Raw genomic sequence first — 24,030 nt, forward strand, 5'->3', positions numbered from 1 at the left:
TTATCACACTCTCATCTCCAACTTAATTTATTAACCATGCACCATTTCCCTCTGCGTCCCCACCCACCCATCACTGTCCTATCCTCCCATCACTGTAGGCTGTCGTATGCACCACTGCTGGCACTGGGCTGGATTCCTGGCGTTGAAGTCATATTTAAAACACAGTTGTGCATCATGCGACAGTCTGGAGAGCTGTGCACAGATCCAGTAAATTATCCTGGAGATGGGCAAATAAGGTGAAGTATACCTGTTGATAAACAAGGCTAATTGTGAAAATGTGGTTGAAGTACTCACAATGCACATTGAAGAAGGGCAGAAACATGGACAGCATGGTGGCTCAGTGGTTAGCATTGCTGCCTCACAACACCAGGGACCCAGGTTTGACTCCATTCTTGCTGTTTGAAGTTTGCATATTCTCCCTGTGTCTGCCTGGGGTTCTTCCAGGTGCTCCAGTTTCCTCCCACAGTTCAAAGATATGCAGGTTAGATGGATTGGCTGTGCTAGGTTGCCCATAGTGCTCAGGGATGTGCAGGCTAAGTGGATTAACCATGGTAAATGCAGGGTTACAGGGATAGGGGACGAGGGTGTCTATGAGTGGGAAGTTCTTCGAAGGGTCGGTGTGGACTCAATGGGATGAATGAGCTGCCTCTACACTGTAGGGATTCTATGAAAATAGAATTTGAATATGTAAAAAGTGTAAAGGTCTGATGTTACTAACCCCGCTGTTCTGCCCGAGAGCAACTGACTCATCAGAAAAGAGAAGATTTGCTGCTGTAGTCATTGTTGAAGTACAGTCTGGCGTGGCAACCAAGTGATCTCATCATAAGTAATCACATTGCATCAGCAGCAAATATAAGTTCAGGTTAAATGCTATCTGGAAAAGTGTATCAGGTTTAATGGAAAGTAAAGCAATATATGAATGTATTACCAGGAAATATGACTGGGTTGACTAAACTGATCTCAGATTTATTCGAAAGAATTGCATTTGTGGCTATCTACGACAGGTGAACATTTTAATCAAACTGTGCCAAAAGTGTTAGCAAGGTGACCATCTATTACAACTGGAGCACATTTATTGACCGTAATAGATGCCTTTAGCCATTGCTGCATATTGAAATATACCCTGTGAATTTGGATACACATGAGAAGGGAAGAGATGGTCAAACTGTGTTGGCAGTAGTAACACTTGGCCATCAATTCCAACTTAGAGGATTCAAAATAAATCAGATACTTGTGACTGTGATGTTTGTCCATCATATGATGCAATGGCTATTGGAAAGAATTTGACAATAGTCAATTAACTTTATTAAACTAAAACCAAAATATTTTAAGCTATCAAGGTAACAGGGTTTACAGTCACTTTTCTGAAAATCCATCTGCCATGCTCTTGCCCGTCTGTCAAACCCCCCCAGAAGCCTCTTTACATCCTCCTTACAGTCTACATTCGCACCTAGTTTTATATTATTTACAAACTTGAAAATATTCCATTTGTTCTTCAAATCCAAAATTGAGAAACATTGTGAATAACTAGGGCCCAGGCAGTTATTATTGGTGGTGCCCACGAGTGGTAACCTGCTAGCCCAAGAATAACTTACTTACTTAGACTCTCTTCTTTCAGTCTGTTAACTTTCTCTTAGCCTGAATCCCATGTGCTTTAATTGTACTTACTAACCTCCAGTGTGGGACCTGTTTGATAGCTTTCTGAAAATCCAAATACATCACACCTATTGGTTCCCCCTATTTATTCTGCAATGCCACTAGCCATCCAACCAACTGAGCTAACTGACCCACCTCACTACGGCTGATGCCAAGCTAATAGGTCTGGAGATGACTGTTTCCTCTCTGCCTCCTTTATTAAATAGTGAACTGATTTTTTTGCTCACTTCAAACTGCAGAAGCTGTTCCAGAATCTGAAGAATTTTGGAAGATTGCCAGCAATGCATCTATTATTTCTATAGCCCAGTTCTTCTAAAACTGAGGTGATGATGATCAAATCCAAGGGATTTATCAACACTGGGTTAATGAATGGGACTGGAAGTTAGTAGGTGCAAAGTCTGCTGATAAAGTATCTTAAGGAGTTGTTTGGTCTTAGAAGTGTTTAAAGTTATTTGCCAAGAACCTTCATGTATACATTGAAGAGGCTGACCACCTGTAATAAATATGCTCATTAGCAACCCATTTTCAAAATGTCATTGGGCACACCACCGGGTTCAGTCAGGCACTAAGACTGCCAACTCAATTCTGATATTGTGAATGCTTTCAATATCAGCTCAACCAAGTTAACAACTGACCCTATTGGTTAAGAAGCACCACATTAAAATACTGCAGATTGAAATATTGACATTCTAACTCTCAGTCATGAACTTGCATACACCTCAGATTTATCAAGGCCCATTTTTCAATGAAATGTACTTGGGCATTGCACCTGCACAAACCTATAGTCTCGAAACCATGCCTTAGCTGCAACAATTAACAACAGCAACAATCAGTACCCAATTATCAGTTTCACTTTGGGAAACCATTGGGAAATAATCTGCAAGCAAAATGAAGTTAAATTGCTGTCACGAAGGGTAATCACAAACCTAATGATTCAGATGTTGGTTGAATAGGCTAGGGTTGTTATCCCTGGAGTTTCGGAGACTGAGAGGTGACCTTATAGAGGTTTATAAAATCATGAGGGGCATGGATAGGATAAATAGACAAAGTCTTTTCCCTGAGGTGGGGGAATGCAGAACTAGAGGGCATAGGTTTAGGGTGAGAGAGACCTAAGGGGCAACGTTTTCACGCAGAGGGTGGTACTTGTATAGAATGAGCTGCCAGAGAAGGTGGTGGAGGCTTGTACAATTGCAACATTTAAAAGGCATCTGGATGGGTATATGAATAGGAAAGGTTAGGAGGGATATGGGCCGGGTGCTAGCAGGTGGGATTAGATTGAGTTGGGATATCTGGTTGGCATGGACAAGTTGGACCGAAGGGTCTGTTTCCATGCTGTACATCTCTGTGACTCTTTGACTGTATGTTGAAGGAGAGATGGTGGTGCAATGTTAATTTTCTGGACTTGTAATTCCGAGGCTCAGACTATCTTACTGTGACATTAATTCCAATCCCACTATGGCAGCAGGTAGAGTTTAAATTCAAATCATAAGATCTGAAATGAAAAGTGAAATTTAGAATTGATACTGTGCAACCATTATTAATAGCTGTAAAAGCTCATCTGATTAACTCATGCCCTTAAAGAGGGAAATCTGTTATCTTTATCTGGTTTAGATTGCGTGCAACTTGAACACCCAGTAATGTGGGTGACTTTTACCTATCCTCTGAAAGGGCCTAGCAAGTAATAGGGATGGGTGACAAGTGCTGGCATGGTCAGTGATAGCCACATCCCAGGCAAGAATAAATAAAAAAGATACGTGACCAAAGAAATAAAAAGAAATCTAACCTGCCAAATTAATGCACAATAGAGTGCTTGATGTTGACATGCAGGCTAAAGGTGAAAGATATTTCACTCCTTTACAATAATTATGTTTCAGGAAACTTGATACAAGTTTGTTGCTGCTTTAATAAGTTGAAATTGATCACCTCACAGTATTTCACTGGAGGTTTATAATTAGTATATTCTTATCCGAAATAAGGGCATGAAAATTCCCTTTATATTTGAGTGGCATCCCTTACTTGTGGAAAATGTTGTAGGATATTACTATCAAATGTCAATGTTGATGAAAATGTCAAGGATAAATGGAAACTATACAAAGGGTGGAATCTTCAAGATGCCAAGACCAGAAATGATTTATGATGCTGTTCTACATGAGTGTGATAAACCTTCATGTGGATTTATGTAATTGTGTAGGACATTATTAATCATTCTATCCATATTTCAGTCTCCACAAAACCCTGCCCATGGAACAGCCTCAAATCATGAGTTTCTTTTGTTTCCATAGCACATATACCTTTCTCCGTAATTGACTACTGGCTTGCCTCCTTAACCTAACATAATGCTGGTGCATTAATACTATAGCAACTGGTTGTTGTATGGAAAGTAATGTAACTCAGCACAGATAATAAAATACTCAGGTATGGCTTGTCATTGGAGTAGGACAGAGATTTCTAATTGGGATGTTACCACTAGTAAAAAAACGTTCCAATATGAATAAAAAAATGAGATTATAATTGCTAATCCCATTGTATTGCTCCCAGCATCAATCATAGAAATTGTATCTTTTGCTTTCTGGTTCTCAAATGTCTTTAAATTTAAATATTTTTGCTTAGCTGGGAAATGATATTCTGCAGTCTGGAAATAATGTGGCACCTGTAAGATTGGTTATCACATTAAGCACTTTAGAAATTCTTGTAAGTGATTCATAGCTTGAAACAATCCATCAATTCTGGTTGCCAAAAGGTAATTAATATTTGGTTAAATTGAAATACTCTAGTGCAACAAAGAAAGAATCATAGAACATGGCCTCGCAAGTGCGTAAAAATCTTGGCACTTGGACAACTTTCCTTCAGCTCATGGTTCACTTCAAGTTCTTTGCAGAATTATGATAACAGTTCGAGATACTGCTGTGATGAGTGATTGAATAGTTGCTAAAGCATTCACTAAAATGACGCGAATCAAGCACGGCTGAATTGGTTTACAAGTATGATGAGACTTGCATCAGACTTGTAATATGATTCCCACCTTGAAACAGGTAGAATATGACCAAACATGTGTGTTAGACCAAACAGATTCCTCTTTTCTACTCAGTAGTTCAAATAAAATTCCTTATATGTTGCTACAACCAAGTGAGGGGGTAAATCAGCTCCCCTCAGTTGATCGAATTAAGTATGTTATTTCTTTTTTAGCACACAACCATATCACATTTCAAGTAAGATATAGTTGTCAAAATCAAGATACCAATTAGAGGATTTTCATAAAATAAAGGAATTTTATTACCTACTAACCCAGAGACAAATACTAAATTACTTTTTCCAATACATATTGGAAGACAGGTATAAAGTTTTAAAAAGGGAAATAATGTCCAGTACAATAGGAAAATAATAAATATGCATCTTAAAATGCTTTTAGAAACCTTGAGTTATTATAGTTGAACCTGAGACCAAGCTGTTTAATTGCTGTTTTATTTCCTCAATAGTAGCAAGATTGTATTTATCCTGGAGTTTCCTGTGAATGGATTTTTATTTTTCCTGATTTGATATGAGCTTTTGAAATTTTGAAAAGGGAACAAGGAGGCAGTCTTCTAATCATTGCTGCTACTAATCCATTTGCTTTCCCTCTTTGTGATGACCTACGAAGCAGTTAAGTTCATCTGTGTATTCTTGAGTTTGAATCTGCTTTCTCTCTAGTTTGGACCATTGCAGACAACCCTTACTTGTCAATGTGTGCAACTTCACATACAAATGCAAATTAAAGTAGAGAACATGAGTTTCTTGACTCCTGACTCAGCCTGATGGTTTTGATATATTTAGAGTAAATGGTTATCTCATTTCAATCAGTTTAATTTACTACACATTGGTTTCCTAAACTTTCCTTAAACTGTGGTCAGGTGATCACTGCAGCCATGTTCTTTCACTTCAGAAGGACTCAGATATTAAAATCAGACAGTGGAAGGTGAAAATTTACTGTCTATATTTTACAACAATTGTGAGAAGCTTTAGTTGTTGGGTCCATGCATCATTGTGTACTCTTGTGTATGTTTGATTTTGAAAATACAAGCATACATTTCAAACACATTGAAGGGCACCATTTGTTCACAATAAGATAGGAATGTTACTAAACAGGAGTGACCAGTTTACGAGCAGGACTTGCCAAAACTGAAGTAAAGCTGACAGCTTCTGTCCATCGGCCTTTACCTAAATGTACAAATGCAGATGTATCCTGCACCACATAGGTCAATACTTTTCACAGCAATCGACCAATTTGCTTCAGGTAGTGCTTTGTGAATCGAAAGGAGGGAAACAAAAATGACCTGTAAGCATTTCCTAGGTGGTCCAGTGAAAGGCCTGAGATCATACTATATGTATGCCAGGCAATGGTTGTACTTGTACTGCTGAAAATGTGAAGTCAAAGCAAAGTACTGTGGAGGTGGTCTCACACCACTTCATTTCAACTCAGGCAAGTTCTTGCTTGCATCAGACCACATATTCTGCAGCAGTTCAAACCGACAATGCTTTGTGTGGCACAAGAAAACATAACGCATAGAATAAGCTACTTCGCACAAAGCATTTTGAATTTTAGTGGCAAAATATCATTTGCTATCTTATCCACTTTAATTGATATGGAATCATCTACATGATTCTCCCATTGTGATAAGAAGTATCAATTCTTTACTTCCTACTCCAGCTACCAATAACTGAACGAATGTCTTGAATGTCAGATTAAAAATAGAAAAGCTTCACGATACAAACACTTGCTGAGATTTTGTCTAGGTCACCGCAGTGTTAAAATAACGCTGATTTGAAAGGTGCAGCTTTTGTTGCACAATATTTGAGAGTGAAGGCATGATCATATTTGTCTGTTAAAAAATGTAAAAACACCAGAGTTAAGCATTCATTATTATTACCTGATGATGGTAGCATCATGAACAAAATGTCATTTTTTTTCCTAAAACTGTATATGTACTGGGTTTTATAAAGAAAAATTATGGTACTTCAATGCTTCATCTAGTAGTGTGCCAACAAATTAGGCATGACTCACTTAAATTTGTTCCCTGACAGAAAAGAGAGGACTTGTATTGATATGCCATTTTTCACAAACTTTGTGCTTTACAGTCAGCAAAGTATTTTGAATATGGCAGCTAATTTGCACACAGTACGAACATAAGAAATAGGAGCAGGATTCGGCCATCTGGGTGGTTGAGCCTACTTTGTTATTCAATAGGATCATGGCTGATCTTTTCCTGCACTCAGCTCCTCATACCCAGCCGCTCACCAATACCCTTAATTCCTTTTACCGTTCAAAAATCTATCTTCACCTTAAAAACATTTAACGAGGTGCCTCAACTGTTTCATTGGGCAGGCAACTCCACAGATTCACAGCGCTTAGGGTGAACAAGTTCTTCCTCAACTCAGTCCTAAATATAAGTCCCATAAGTATCAGTGAGATGACTGAAACATGGACACATAGAAAATGGAACAGGAGTAGGACATTTGGCCCTTCGAGCCCGCTCCACCATTCAATATGATCATGGCTGATCATCCAACTGAGCACCCTATTCCCACTTCCTCCCCAAACTCTTTAATCCCTATGAACTATATTTAACTCCTTCTTGAAGACATTCCGTTTTTGAATTTCACAGGCTCACCGCTCTGTGGGCGGAGAAATCTTTCCTCATCTCAGTCCTAAATCGCCTACCCTGTATCCTTACGCTGTGACCCCCAGTTCCGGACTCCCCAGTCATCGGGAACATCCTTCCTGTGTTTACTGTGTCTAGTTCTGTTAAAGTTTTATCGGTTTCTGTGTAATTCCCCCCCCTCCCACGCAACGGGAATTTCCAATGAGAATCATGTCCCCAGCTGCAGGAGAGATATTGGTTGCCATGGCTGCTTCCTTAAGAAGGCAAATGGGATTCAGGAGAACCAAGGCCAACAGCTAGCCCAAGAGCTGCAACAGTACTCTGTGGAGAATGAGCAGCACTTAGCTCAGGGATAGGTCACAGCTTCAGAGTTCCTCCGAATGTATGGGCTCCACAGGATGACCACAGCCTTTTTGGCTCTCACCCCATTTACTGGGATTGCAAGTTGCAGGTTCTGGGCTTCTCAGCACTCTGTGACAGAACTCTGCCGAATGCTAAGGCTGAGAAGTGGGAGGTCATCCTTTTCTGTTGGCTGTGAAGGTGACAGCTGTTTTATGTGATGCTGTCCTTCCAGGGAGCGATAGGAGACCTGTGTGCGATCTCTCAGTCGTGTGCCCAACAAACCCACCAGGACAGTGACCCACGCCCTCGGAGCAAGATCATGCCAGTTGATTTCAGTTCCTGGTCACGTGGTCAGTGCTGTGGCCCAGGCAGTAAGATTTGGGAATGTAGCTGGCTTCTCCCTGATACAGGGTGCCATCAGCTGTACACAGGTGACATTGACAGGGCTGTATCACAATGCTGCGGAATTCGACATCAGGAGTGGATTCCAATCCATTCATGGACAGGTGATCTGTGAGCACCATTACATCTTCCCTGCAGTGTGTGCCCACTCCCCTGGCAGCCTCCAACACTCCTACATGTTGGATCACTCTCAGATAATTGGTGCATTTCAGAGTTAAGGCTGGTTAGTGGAGGACAAAGGCTACCCATTATGATCTTGGCTGATGACCCTATTGGACGGTCCCCTAACTGATATGGAGCATAGATACAGATACAATGCTGCCCAGGTGTCGTTGGAGACAATCTTAATTTAGGAACAGGAAAATTGTGTGGCCTCGGTAGTTAAACAGTGACTAGGACGAGAGGGCTATATGTTTGAAGGAGTGTCAGCCATGCTGTTTATGTACTGGTGAGCAGTATGGCTTTGTGACTGCTGTACCATGACATTGCCAGTGAGGGGCTTTGCCAGATGATTAACACTTGCCCAAGTGTACAATGGCCTTTCAAAGATGACGAGGGACACTAGTCTTTCGGTGGATATCCATTCAATAGTCAATTGTTTGGGAACCAGCATGTGGTAGGAGGGGAATAGAATTAGATGTTAGGGATGCCATACTGGTGGAGTAGATAATTAATGCAGCGTGTTTGGTCAAGAAAAAGTGAAAAATCTCACTAGACTTTGCGGTGAAAAGCCTCTAAACAACTCAAAACATCTCAGTCTTAGCCAAAAATATGAAAGATTCGGTCCATAGTTCCAAAGTCAGGACAGTGAGTGTCTTGATTATGATGTTGTTCCCTTATATCTGCCACCCTTGATGTTCCAGACAGTGATGGGTTTGCAAAGTGCTGTCTAAATGAGCCTTGGAAAATTTCTGCAATGCATCTTGTAGATTGTACACACAGCTGCTACTGAGTGACGGTGATGGAAGGAACAGATGTTTGTGGATGTGGTGCCAATCAAATGAGCTGCTTTGTCTTGGATGGTGTCAAATGTCTTGAGTGTTACTGGAGTTGCGTTCATCCAGGCAAGTGGGGAGGATTCCATCACATGCCTGGCTTGTGCCTTATAGCTATTGGACAGCCTTTGGGGAGTCAGATGGTGAGTTATGTGTTGCAGGGTTCCTAGCATCTGTCCTATTTTTATGGCTGCAGTACTTATTAAATAGCCCAGTTTAGTTTCTGGTCAATGGTAGCTCCCCAGATGTTGGGGGATTCAGTGATAGTAACACTGTTGTATGTCAAGTGCTGGTGGTTAGATTGTCTCTTGTTGAGGATGGTGTATTGTCTGGCACTTCTGTGGTACCAGCATTATTTGCTACTGTCAGCCCAAGCCTGGATATTGTCCAGGTCTTGTTGCACTTGAACATGGACTGCTTCAGCATCTGAGGAGCTGTTAATGATACTGAAGAATGTGCAATCATTTGCAAATTTCTGCACTCTGACCTTGTGAAAGTGGGAAGTTCTTTGATGAAGCAACCAAATATGGTTGGGTCTAGGACAAAACCCCAAGAAACCCCTGCTAAGATGCCATGAAGCTAAAATGACTGACCTCCGCCAACCAAAACCATCTTCCTCTGTGCCAGGAGAGAATTCCTGGATTCCATTGAGTTTAGATTTGTGAGGGCTCCTTGATGCCACACTCGGTCAAATGTGGTCTTGATGTCAATGGCAATTACTCTCATTTCACCTCTGAAATTCAACTATTTTGTCCATGTTTGAAACAAGACTCAAGGAAGATAAGGAGCTGAGTGACCCTGGTGAACCCAAACTGAGCATCATTATTGAGCAGATGAGCAATGAGCAGATTATTGCTAATTAAGTACTGCTTGATAGCACTCTAGATGAAAGTGGGGGCTGTTGTATGTGCATCTTGCTTTTTAAGAGAACACACCTTTAAAACCTCATACTGTGTATATAAAATGTGACTTTTCTTGTCAGCTAATCAGCTGTGGTTCTGTATGTTTTACAGCAGGAGGTGTGGAGCTCAAGTATCAGTGCACTTTCCCAAGTGGGTCATAACAGAAATGATTGAATATTAGATCAATATCATTAATATGACAGAGGTGGGAATAGATGGTGAGGGCGAAGGAAGTAGGACACATTAATGAAGCAATGAAGTTTACAGAGAGCAAAATTGAACCTCCATTTCCACATCGTCTTTTACAATCCCCAAGCTGTTCTAAAGCACTTCACAGCCAACCAAGCATCCAGGAGTGCTCTATTCACCTGCTTCATATCATACAAGCTTGTAGGAAGTCCTCTGCACCCTTCATGAGAAATACAGATCTCCTCCTTTCTGCAATGGATCCAGAATTGGTGAAATCAGAGGTCAGTGAATTCAGCATTGCCTGGAATTGAGCAAAATGTTGTCTTGCTGATTTATATATCCAACTGAAGAAAGCATTCCTGCTCATTAATACCATCGTGAAATCATTTGTATCTGATTTAGTTCAGGCCTTGGTTTAATATTCTATGTGAAATGACAAACGACAATGCTCTGGGGGATATGGGTACATGGTAAAATTCAATCAAAACTCTGGAATGAAGAGGTGTGTTGTATATCCAGCTCATTTACTAATGTGCTTTAGGGAGGGAATCTGTCATCTAGTCTGGTCCTCCATGTGACTCCAGGACCACAGCAATGTGGTTGGCTCCTGGGTAATTCGGAATGGCCAATCAATGTTGCCTAGCCAGTGACATTCCCCCCCCTCCCCCTGACAAATGAATTAGGAAGAAACATATGTGCCTGAGATGACAAGCAGAAGATTAGATTCCCTACAGTGTGGAAACAGGCCCTTAAGCGCAACAAGTCCACACTGACCCTCTGAAGAGCAACCCGCCCAGATCCATTCCCCTACATTTACCTCTGACTAATGCACCTAACACTACAGGCAATTTAGCATGGCCAATTCACCTAACCTGCACATCTTTAGATTGTGGGAGGAAACCGGAGGTCCTGGGGGAAACCCACACAGACACTGGGAGAATGTGCAAACTCCACACAGACAGTCGCCCGAGGCTGGACTTGAACCTGGGACTCTGGTGCTGTGAGGCAGCAGTGCTAACCACTGAGCCACCATGCTAATGCCGAATGGCAATGACTTTTGATATTTTCTAATCAACCTGTTCAGAGATGTTGTGATACACTTCCAGAGATAGGGACACTACCACATGAACCCCCTTGCCATCAATTTAATTAACACTGAAACAATTCACTTAGATGTTTCTATTAGAAAAAAAAAGTCACTTAAGCGGCATGTGAAGCAAGAATTTCATGGAAAACACATTTTCACTGAAAATGCACTATTTGTTTCATTTAATTTAAGTTATTAGCAAAGTGAAGGATTACAAATTATAGAGAGAATGAAGTGTTTTATCAGAGTCCAAAGTTTATGACCTGGTCAATGGCAAATTATTTGCACTGATCATTGAGATGGTGCAAGCTCAAAATATTCACAGAAAAAGATTAACCCATTAGAGAATTCTTTATGAGTGGTTCCTTGAGGTACAGATTGGCACTTTATGCATTGTTAAAATGACATGATTGTGTACTTGACTTATTTGAATAGATATACAGGTACTAGTGTGAAATGCAGTCCACAGTAAATTGGTTATCCATTAATCACTTCAATTTTCTTTCAGCGAAAAAGTGCATCAATTGAGCAATTAGTGTATCCCTTTGAATTCAGTCTGACAAGACTAGCATTTATTGCCCTATCTCCTGAGTGCCCTCCAGCAGGTGGCTTCTCATCTCATTGAACAGGGTTGGCCCATGTGGTGCAAGGAGTCCAGTGGTGTTGGTAGGTTGGGAGTTCTGACATTTTGACCCAACAAAAGTGATGGAACTTCAAAGTTTAGCCCAGCTGGAATGGTTTGCATTTTGAAGATTTGGTTTGAAGTTTTGACTATGTAGCTGCTGTTCATGAGGGCTTGAGAGGGAGGCTAGGAGTAGGGCAGGGACTGGTTATAGAACATTTTGCTGAAATCAACAATTTCAAGCCTTTGGATATAAGCTAAAGTGAAGAGGCTGATATAAATAACCAACAGGTTAGCACACGTATGAAATGATTTGACTATTCTGACTTTATCGACTAATTTGTTTACATTGCATAAGGAACATAGAGTGGAATTTCCCATTTTGGCAGTAGGGAGAGAGGGAGTGTAAAATAGGTGAGAATGGATGGAGAGCGAAATGTGGAGAATTGTACAGCAGGAAGCTAAATTTGTATTTCTTGTTTCACATCCTCACCCAAATGTAAAGCTCTGTGCATTATTTGCAGCATCAGCAATGTTCTATTTTATAAAGATTGAATTGGAGTATGATATATATTCAACAGCAACAAACTCACAACATGCCTGTAGGGTTGATTAATGTTAATTTTCGCTCCCACAAATGTGCAGTCAGATATCTTATGAAATAATTTTTCACATAACAAGGATAATAAGTGCTGCACCAGAAATTTGACATTTGAACTGGGATGGGAAGACCAGTTCAGGGTTTCCATTAAAGTTTGGCAAGTTTGCCTTCATTGGTCAGAGCATTGCATACAGGTGTTGGGACATCATATTGTAGCTGTACATGACATTGGTGAGGCTACTGTACAGTTCTGGTCACCCTTCAACAGGAAAGCTGTTATTAAATTGGAAAGGGTGCAGAAAAGATTTACGAGGATGTTACTGGGCCTGGAGGATTTGAGTTAGAGGGGTGAGGCTAGATAGGCTGTGGCTTTTTTTTCCTGGAGTGTAGGAGATTGAAGGGTGATCTTACAGCGGTCTATAAAATCATGAGGGGCATAGATAAGGTGAATTGCAAAGATCTTTCCCTCGGCTAAGGGAGGTCAAAACTAGAGGGCATAATTTTAAGGAGTGAGGAGAATGATTTAAAAGGGACCCGAGGGGCAATTTTATCACATAGAGGGTGGTTTGCATGTGGAATGAACTTCCTGAGGAAATGGTAGATGCTGGTATAAGTACAACATTTGAAGACATTTGGACATGTACATGAATAGGAAAGGTTTAGAGGGATATATGGGCCAAATATAGGCAAATGGCACTGGTTTAGTTTGAGAAACCTGGTCAGCATGGGTGAATTAGACTGATGTCTGTTTCCAACCTGTATGACTCTTTGGTTCTATTATAGTTGGCCTGAGTTGCAAACTTTCACCTCTGACTGTAAGATTCTACATCTGATGAATATACAACTTTCTACGGTAAACACATGGCTTGAGGTTCTGCAGGATATTTTAACTCAGAAGAGATGAGGTATAGACTTTGTTTGGAAGCCCACATGTCCCAGTTCCTCCCTGACAGTTTCAAACTACTCACCCCCTCGAAAGTCAAGGTGAGGGGGGAATCACCAACTAGAATTAATATTCCACAATGTATACCCCATTCCACAATGATGTATACCATTGCACCAATTATAATGATATACAATTATACCATTGCAGCAGTCCTCTGACATGCAAAAGGCTTGCCAGCATATTATCAGGAACAAAAATAGACATTGTTAGAAAAACTCAGCAGGCCTAGCAGCATCTGTGGAGAGAAAGCAGAGTGAACATTTCCAGTCCAATGACCCTTGTTCAGGTGCTGTTATCAAAGCTTAGGCGCTCTTTTTCTTAAATTCTTTACCATGCTTTGATGGGGAAATAATTTTAGGGCACCAGGAAGACTTGTCAGTTCAAGATTATTGTATATTGTAAACAATCTGCTGATTTGAAATTAAGATTGGTAATGACATTATGCCAGAAGTGTTGTCAGTAGCATTCTTTACTGTCCTAGGCTCAAGTCCCACTCCAGTGCTTGACCGAGTGTATGCTGCACTGCAAGAGGTATAATTTGTCTTATCACATGGGATGTTAAACCAAGGCTGAATTGGATGTACAGGTAAATGATTTCATGATCGTATTGAAGAGGAACGACGTTTTCCTCAGTTGAATATATAAGTCAGTGAGACGTTTTGTTCATTTCCAGTCTGTGCTGAGTTCAGTGATCCCTGAATTTCACTAATTCTGAATTCCGTGCCAAAAGGAGGATTATATTAGATTAGATTAGATTCCCTACAGTGTGGAAACAAGCCATTTGACCCAACTAGTCCACACCGACCCTCCGAAGAGTAACCCGCCCAGACCCATTTCCCTCTGACTAATGCACCCAACACTATTGGCAATTTAGCATGACCAATGCACCTGACCTGCACATCTTTGGACTATGGGAGGAAACCCATGCAGACACGGGGAGAATGTGCAAACTCCACACAGACAGTTACCCAAGGCTGTAATTAAACCCGGGTCCCTGGCGCTGTGAGGCAGCATTACTAACCACTGAGCCACCGGGGTGCCCTTGGAGAGCTCTGTTTCTGAAGAGGGGTGGAGACCACTTCTTACAAGTCTGTATGACATGAACCAGGCCCACAGTGCCATCCTGGTTTCAATGGCTGTGGAAAAGCCTGTGGCCTGTGGAGGATGATGTGGAAATGAAAGCCTTATTTTATTGTCTCTGAACTTGCTTCATTATTATATCCTACTTCCTTTGGCCTCACCATCCACTCCCACTTCTGTCATATTAATAGTAATGGTCTAATATTCAACCATTTTGTGTCATGATCCACTGGGTCTAGTATATTGTCAGTTCAGTTGTATTACAACTACGCCACCACCTCCCCTCAAGTATATTGTGATAGCCCAAGTGTTTGTCATTTATCATGCAATGTTTCTGGAGCTGCTCCAATATTTGAAAGCAGCTTAAAACAACTTTATATATTTATTTTAAGGTTTTGCCTATGAGATTTCTGGGTTGCAGTGATTAACTGAAGTTACTGTTTGCACACGCCCCTAATTTAATTCTGTGAAAAGCTGGATTCCAATATGTTGGTTCACTTCTGATGCTGATTGATCAAACATAAAAGATGTAACCCTTTCATGACGTTAAGGAATCCTAATACATAAAATGATGTGCATTCTTTGTTGTATTACAGGAGTCCTAGAGTAACCCAACTAATTGCACATAGTAAGCTCCACATACAGAAGTCTGACTTTTTTTTTCAACATGTTCTTTGAGAGGTACATGTTTGATTGTATTCCCCTGTGTGGGTTCTTTGCACATTGACACACACTCAGGCCAGACTTCTTCGGAAATGATTATCCACATTTATTGCTACACTGGTGCATGAAGGCTTTGAGTTTTTCTGGATCCAACTTCATATTGAAATAGTGCATGTTCTTTCATAGTTCAGGTGGAAGCATGTTGCTGGTGCAGAACAGAGGGGTATTTTTACAGCGTTTGACAGTGCTGGGCTTAAATTCAAACTGATACTGTGTGTAAACAGAACCTCTAGTCACTGTCTGCAGACACCAGCTTCCACCTTACACAGAAAGCTTGGTAAATATTTTACTTGTTTATCTTATCTTTTAAAACTCAGGCAATTTATTACGAATTGCAAAGTTTAAATTGTATTAGCGAAGCTTGTGGGCATTAATAAATCTTCTTGGGTGCACTGGGATTTATTAATTATAAATGAATTACTTAACTTCAATTAATTAGAATGCAATAAAGATGACAAGGTAGGTGAAATATTGCAATTGCAGGATGTGGGTGCTGCTGGATGCCAGTGGAATCTGAATGGAAAGTGTTGAGTGTTTGCAGCATAAGAAGCTGTGGCTATGAATTGAATACTGAATTGCAGACGCTTAAAGTCACATCAAGGATGGGAAAAGTTACTTGCATACTTTATCCCTGGAGGTGATCGTGGCTCTGAGAATAGGTTCTGCTGATTTATTCAGTGGGAGAAATTCCTGATGAAAGGCTCATGCCTGATTCGTCGATTCTTCTGCTCCTTGGATGCTGCCTGACATGCTGTGCTTTTCCAGCACCAGACATTTCGACTCTGATCTCGTCAGTGGTCAGGGGCAGGAAGGTATGACTGAGGTGAGGCAATCAAGATAGATGTGAACTGAAATGCAACTCTCTCATCCAGTTTATTATACAAAAAAACCATCAGCGACCCTAATGACAAAGGATATGATGAACTTTACTGAATCATAGCTGCACTGAGAGTAGACTTCCAATATTTGTTAAGTGTAATAACAATTAAAAACCCACTCTTTAGAAATTGATTTATACCTTGGAATTTATTGCACGGCCTTGCCCATTATATGTGCTGGAAGTTTTCCATTCATTTTCTGTGACATTAACTTACAGTGGCGTTGAAGAGGATCAACCACAATCTTTTCACTCAGAGGTCATTTATAAACAGTTACATCTGCTTGTATTGTTTACGGTGCCATTTGAACTGGTCTAATTTTGGTCATTTGGCAGCTTATTGCATATATGTACCACCCTCTGCATGAAGAAGTTACCCTTTGGGTGCACTTGAAAAATTTCCCCTCTCACCTAATTGTGGTCCAGTTGTCTGCCACATGCGAATCCAACGTATCCCATATGCATTACATTATTTCACACAACAGATGAGAACATTATAGAATCATAGAAGCATAGTCATACAGCACGGAAACACATCCTTCGGTCCAACTCATCCATGCTGGTCAGACATCCCATTCTCACAAAGTCCCATTTGCCAGCATTTGGTCCATCTCCCTCTGAACTGTTCCTATTCAGGTGCCCACCCAGGTGCCTTTTAAATGTCGCAAATGTACCAGCCACCAAAATGTCCTTTGGCAGCTAGTTCCATAAATGCACAACCCTTTGCATGAAGAAGTTACTCCCCGGGTCCACTTGAAACTTTTCCCCTCTCATCTTAAACCTATGCCCTCTTATTTCGGACTCCCCCACATGAGGAAAAAGAAGTTGGCTATTCACCCTATCCATACCCCTCATGATTTCATAAACCTTTATAAGGTAATCTTTCAGCTTCTGACATTCCCTTCAGCTCCAGGGAAAAAGGCCCCAATCTAAGCAGCCTCTTTCTTTAACTCAAGCCCTCCCGTCCCAGAAACATCCATGTGAATCTTTTCTGCACCCTCTCATGTTTTACAACTTCCTTCCTATAGATGGGCGACTACAATTATACACAGTATTCCAAAAGTGGCCTCACCAATGTCCAGTACAACCACATCATGATATCTCAGCTCATATACTCAGTGCTATGACCACTGAAGGCAAGAGTGCCAAACACCTTCTTCACTACCCTATGTGGCTCCACTTTCAAGGAGCTATGCACTTGCACCCCTAGGTCTCTTTGTCGGCAACACTCCCCAGGACCCTATCATTAACTGCTTAAGTCCTGCCCTGGTTTGTCTTAAAAAAATGCAATGCCTCATATTTATCAAAATAAACTCCAATTACCACTCCTTGGCGCATTGGCCGATCTGATTAAGGTCCCATTGTACTCTGAGATAAACTTATTCACTGTCCTCTGCACCACCTATTTTGGTGTCATCTGCAAACTTACTAACCATGCCTCTTTAATTCATATCCAAATCATTTATATAAATGACAAAAAGCATTGGACCCTACACTCATCCTTGTGGCACACCGCTGGTCACAGGCCTCCAGTCTGAGAAGCAACTCTCCACCACCACTCTCTGTCTCCTACCTTCAAGCCAATTTTGTATTCAATTGGCTAGCTTCCTTTGGGTCCCATGTGATCTAATCGTACTAACCAGTCTGCCATGCAGAACCTTGGTGAATGCTTTGCTGAACTCAATATAGACAATGTTTACTACTCTGCTTTCATCAATCTTCTTTGTCACTTCTTCAAAAAACTCAATCATGTTAGTGTGGCATGATTTCCCATGCATGAAGCCATGCTGACAATCCCTGATCAGTCCTTTCCTTTCCAAAAACAAACTTGGAACAAGGAGTCCAATTCAACCCAGCAAAGCCTGTGGAAGCCTTCCTCTCCTTTATCTAGTTCATCTGCTGGGGAATCAATCTACATAGGTAAGCACAGAACCCAGCCTGGTATAATTAAATATGATACAGAGGAGGGTCTTGGGAATGCTTGGGATCAAGTCCCACCATCCACAGAGGTGTGTCACAACTTGTTCAAACCAGTCGATTAACAATAATTTACTCACCACTAGTTAGAAAAACCCAAACACAATAAATTTCCAGATCAGTATTGTAGAAATTTGCAAGTCGAAACTTTGTATTTATTCTAGTTATGCTGCTGATTTGTCCAAGTTCCAAACACCATTCAATGTCTATCATACAAAGCAAACTCACAAAAAAACATATTTTAGCTCAACATCTCTGGACTTGCTCCCCATGAATGTCGGCTTGAATGTTCATCAGTCAAGAGTGTGGTGTTGGAAAAGCAGAGCAGGTCAGGCAACATCCGAGGAGCAAGAGAATCGATGTTTCGGGCAAAAGCCCTTCATCAGGAAGGTTCACCAGGCCAGGGAAAGTCTCCACCCATTCCCACAAGGACCACTATGACTGAAGGAAAAGGTTTTTAATGGGGCCATTTGCATTCTTTGAGATTAATGCCTTCATCAATCTTTGACTGACATATGGGCTCTTAATCTCTCTGCCACCATTGGACAAAGACAAGGATCAAAGATGTAATCGATTACCGGCTTTAATGAGTGTTAAACAGCACTCATTTTTATGACTTCATTGAACCCATCAATTTTTCCCATCTTCTTAATTCCAAGGTATAAGTTTTTTTGCATGTATGAGTACCTAGCAAGAAATAATTAGGGCAAAAGGGTCCAAAGCAAACCCCCAGAGAAATGAGTTGCATAATTGGAATTAAAAGACTGTAAAATGGGAACATCAAAATGGTTTGTGGGGGAAGGGTTAGAGCACTGAGCCGATCAAACCCCTTCTGTTATTCAATGAAATCTAAGAGGTAACAGCCCTGTGAGATATAATCAGTTTTACTGGGTGACAAAGGCCAAAAAATATTAACACTTTGAACCTCAGTAGGATGCAGTCTTAGGGGTTACAAAGGGATCAGGATTAGAGTGGTGCTGGAAAAGCACAGCAGGTCAGGCAGCATCTGAGTAGCAGGAAAATTGGTGCGAGTCTGGGAGCCTCGATGGGGGAAGTGGGATGGGGGATGGGGGGTCGGTGGTGGAGAGATAAATGGGAGGGTGTGGGGCTGGGGAGAAGGTAGCTGAGAGTGGAATAGGTGGGTGGAGGTGGGGTGAAGGTGATAGGTCGGAGAGGAGGGTGGAGTGGATCGGTGGGAAGGAGGATTGACAGGTGGGACAGGTCATGAGGATGGTGCTGAGCTGGAAGGTTGGAACTGGGGTAAGGAGGGGTGAGGGGAAATGAGAAAACTGGTGAAATCCATATTGATGCCCTGGGGTTGAACGGTCCCGAGGCGGAAGACGAGATATTCTTCTTCCACGTGTCGGGTGGTGAGGGAGTGTTGGTGGAGGAGGCCAAGGACCCGTATGTCCTCAGCAGAGTGGGAGGGGGAGTTGAAATGTTCGGCCACGGGGCGGTGGGGTTGATTGGTGCGGGTGTCCCGGAGCTGTTGTCTGAAGTGCTCTGTGAGAAGGCGTCTGGTCTCCCCACTGTAGAGGAGACTGCATTGGGAGCAATGGATACAATAAATGACATGTGTGGAAGTGCAGGTGAAACTTTGATGGATGTGGAAAGCTCCTTTGGGACCTTGGACGGAGGTGGAGGGGGAGGTGTGGGCTCAGTTTTGCAATTCCTGCGGTGCCAGGAGGGGAGGGTGGGTTGTTGGGGGGGTGTGGACCTGACTAGGTGTTCATGGAGGGAACAGTCTCTGGAAAGTGGATGGGGTGGTGAGGGAGATATATCCCTGGTGGTGGGGTCCATCTGGAGGTGGCAGAAATGTTGGCGGATGATCATACCAATCAACCCCACTGCTCCATGGCCAAACATTTCAACTCCCCATCCCACTCTGCCGAGGACATGCAGGTCCTGGGCCTCCTCCACCGCCAATCCCTCACCACACGATGCCTGGAGGAAGAACGCCTCATCTTCCACCTTGGGACTCTTCAATCCCATGGCATTAATGTGGCCTTCACCAGTTTCGTCATTTCCCCTTACCCCACCTTACCCCAGTTCCAACCTTCCAGCTCAGTACCATCCTCATGACCTGTCACAACTGTCAATCTTTGTTCCCACCTTTCCATTCCACCCTCATCTCCGACCTATCACCTTCACCCCCACCTCCATCCACCTATTGCACTCTCAGCTACCTTCTCCCCAGCCCCACCTTCTCCCATTTATCTCTCCATCCCCAAGGCTCCCAGCCTCATTCGTGATGAAGGGCTTTTGCCTGAAACGTCGATTTTCCTGCTCCTCAGATGCTGCCTGACCTGCTGTGCTTTTCCAGCACCACTCTAATTTTGACTCTAATCTCCAGCATCTGCAGTCCTCACTTTCGCCTGGCTACAAAGGGATGTCACTTCATTGTGTCTTTCATCATTACACCTGTCTGAATCTTGAAAGTGTAGTTTCCAGCATTTATCTGTGTCAAGCAGCCAGAAAATCTACCCGCTATCAATAGGGTGCTCAGGTCACTTGTGAAATTCAATGAAAAAAAATTACTGATTGGTTGCCCCTCCTTTAATATCCTTTCCATTCTCTCTGGAAAGAATGTCTGATTCTATGCCTGATCACAAGTAACAACCCATCACTGGCTATCCCCCAATAGGGCCCATTTGTCCTCGTTTGAGGTCAGAATTCTATTTCTTAATCACTGGAAGCATATCTAGTCTGTGCTGAATCCACAAGAGCTCTGATATAGAGAGAACTTCCATCTTCTTAGATAGTTGCGCTATATATATTGAAGTGTTGCTATTAGTTAAAAACAGGTTGAACTATCTCTATGAAGTGGCTCACAGAACCAGTAGTTCACTAAAAAGTCAAAACACAGAGTTTGACTGCATTACTGTTAACTCAGAACTATCAACCCATGAAGATCTTTCGAATTCGGGTGGTATGGTAGCACAGTGGTTAGCATTGCTATTTCACAACCTCAGGGGCCTGGGTTTGATTCCAGCCTCGGGCAACTGTGTGGAGTTTGCACATTCTCCCATGTCTGTATGGGTATCCTCCCACAGTCCAAAGACACGCAGGTTAGGTGGATTGGCTGTGCAAAATTGCCCATAATGTCTAGTGGTGTGTAGGTTAAGGGATTAGCCATGGCAAATGTAGGGTTAAAAATTAGGGTGGGTGTGGGTGGGGCACTCTTTGGGGAGTTGGTGTGGACTCAATGGATTAACTAGCCTGCTTCTACACTGTATTGATTCTATGAGTCTGAATATATGACTCAAATTATGCAAAGCTTTCTGAAGATCTGTGAATGTTTTGAGTGATATTGGCTTTGGCAAAAAGGTGAAACAGCACAACCTAATTTTGCCAACAAACACTCCTCTGAGTGAGCCAACAGGGGATGAATCTAGGGTTCAACATTGCTTGAAAAAAATGGACTGCAGTCACAAGGATCCTTCACAAATGACATTGCAAAAGGCAGCTTAGCATTGCACGGTATTCATCTGAACCAGGCTGCTGAAGAAGGGCTTATGCCCGAAACGTCGATTCTCCTGTTCCCTGGATGCTGCCTGACCTGCTGCGCTGTTCCAGCAACACATTTTCAGCGCCTGCCTTATGCAGCCAGACAGAGAGTCCCTGATATTGTTGTGCTTCCCACGATGTACGATCAAGTTTGGAGGAGCCTATGAGGTTTTTCCAAGGCATTTTCAGTACAAGTTTGAAGTAGGTTTCTTTGTATTTCTTCCAGTGCATACATACACTTGCGCATGTGTAAAATGCAACTGCATGAAGCCTTACTTATAAGTTCATGAGTTCATGAGATATAGGAGGAGAAAGTGAGGTCTGCAGATGCTGGAGATCAGAGATGGAAATGTGTTGCTGGAAAAGCGCAGCAGGTCAGGCAGCATCTAGGGAACAGGAGAATCGACGTTTCAGGCATTAGCCCTTCTTCAGGAATGAAGAAGGGCTAATGCCCGAAACGTCGATTCTCCTGTTCCCTAGATGCTGCCTGACCTGCTGCGCTTTTCCAGCAACACATTTCCATCTCATGAGATATAGGAGCAGAATTAGACCGTTCGGCCCATCAAGTCTGCTCTGCCATTCGATCATGGCCGATATGCTCCTCACCCCATTTTCTTGCCTTCTCCCCTTTACCCTTCAACCCATTACCAATCTGTCGAACTCCTCCTTAAATTTACTCACTGTCCCAGCATCCTCCGCACTTTGAGGTAGCCAACTCCACAGATTCACAACCCTTTGGGAGAAGTAGTTTCTCCTCCACTCTGTTTTAAATTTGTTACCCCTTACCCTAAGACTATGATCTATCATCCCAGAATGCCCCACAAGGGGATGATTCCACTCCACGTCTATTTTATTCACACATTTTAACGTGTTGAATACCTCAATTTAACCTCCCCTCATTCTTCCAAATTCCAGAGACTCTCAGCTTAAAGTGTTCAATCTCTCTTCCTACGACAAACCCTTTATCTCTGGGATCAAACTAATGAACCTCCTCTGAATGGCCTCCAATGCCACTCCATCTTTCCCTAAAAAGGGGACCAAAACTGTGCACAATACTCCAGGTGTGGTCTCACCAATACCTTGTATAGTTACAACAATGTATCTTTGCATTTATATTCCATTCACTTTTATCTTCTGTACCTGCACACTAGTTTTCTGGGACTTATGAATGAATACACCTCGATCCCTCTGCTCCAGAGCACCCCAAAGTCTCTCCCCATTATGATAATTAGGTTGCCTTCCCACATTTTTCGACCCAAATGCATGACCTTGCACTTATCCACATTAAACTCCATCTACCACATTTTGGCCCACTCTCCCAACCTATCTACATCCCACTTGCAAGGTTCTTATTTCCTGAATGCAATTTACCATCCTGCCTATATTTGTGTCAACCGCAAATTTGGCTACAGAGCCTTCTCTCCCTGTATCCAAGTAGTTAATATAGATTGTAAATCGCTGGGGCCCAAGGACTGGACCCTGTGGCACCCCACTAGTTACTTCTGCCATTCAGAAAAAAACTCATTTATTCCGACTCTCTGTTTTCTGTTCATCAGCCAGTCACCTATCCAAACTAATAAATTACCCCTAATTCCATATAATCCAACCTTGTGAATTAACCTTTTGTGAGGCACCTTAACAAACACCTTCTGGAAGTTCAGACAAATTACATCTACAGCATTCCCATTATCCTTTTTGCTTCTTACTTCTTTGAAGAACTCTAGCAAATTAGTCAAACATGATTTGCCCTTCATCAAATCATCCTGACTCTGATGGATAGCATTTTGACTTTCCAAATATCCTGATACTGCTTCCTTGATAATTGATTCTAACACTTTCCCAACAACAGATGTTAGAGTCGAAAAGTGTGGTTCTGGAAAAGCATAGCAGATCAGGCAGCATTGAGGAGCAGGAGAGTGACTGATTCAGGCATAGGTCCTTCAGCAGGCTGATGAATGGCTTATTGCACAAAATATCAACTCTCCTGCTCCTGGGAGGCTGCCTGACCTTCTGTGCTTTTCCAGCGCCACCCTTTTCAACTCTGACTTTCCAGCATCTGCAGCCCTCACTTTCTCACAACAACAGATGCTAAGCTAACTGGTCCATAATTTCCCTCCCTTTTTGAATACAGGCATTATATTAGCCATTTTCCAATCCACTGGAACATTTCCCGTGTCCAGGGAATTTTGGAATATAGTAACCAATGGATCTACTATCCCAGCTGCCACTTCCTTTAATACTCTAGAATGTAGGCTATTAGGACCGGGGGACTTGTTTGTTCTCAATCCTAACAGTTTGCTTCATACCGTGACTCTATCGATGTTAATTGTTCTAAGTTCTACCTTATCTATTGCCTCTGACATGCCTGTTCCAACAGGAATAATACTATTGTCCCCCACCATTAAAACAGAGGCAAAGTATTGATTCAGCATCTCTGCCATCTCAGTGTTCCCCACTATTAACTGTCCGGTTTCATCTTCCAAGGGGC

General features: G+C 42.2%; 1 long non-coding RNA gene across 7 annotated transcripts in view; it reads right to left on the reverse strand.

Annotated features, from left to right (window-relative positions):
* Positions 1 to 24,030, reverse strand: part of LOC122553067 (uncharacterized) — a 94,123-nt gene that overhangs the window by 31,373 nt on the left and 38,720 nt on the right. The gene's annotated exons all lie outside the window — the stretch shown is intronic.

The sequence above is a fragment of the Chiloscyllium plagiosum genome, unplaced genomic scaffold, assembly GCF_037043375.1.
Source record: "Chiloscyllium plagiosum isolate Xiang-an unplaced genomic scaffold, Cpla_swu_hap1 HiC_scaffold_10, whole genome shotgun sequence".
NCBI classification, from domain to species: domain Eukaryota; kingdom Metazoa; phylum Chordata; class Chondrichthyes; order Orectolobiformes; family Hemiscylliidae; genus Chiloscyllium; species Chiloscyllium plagiosum.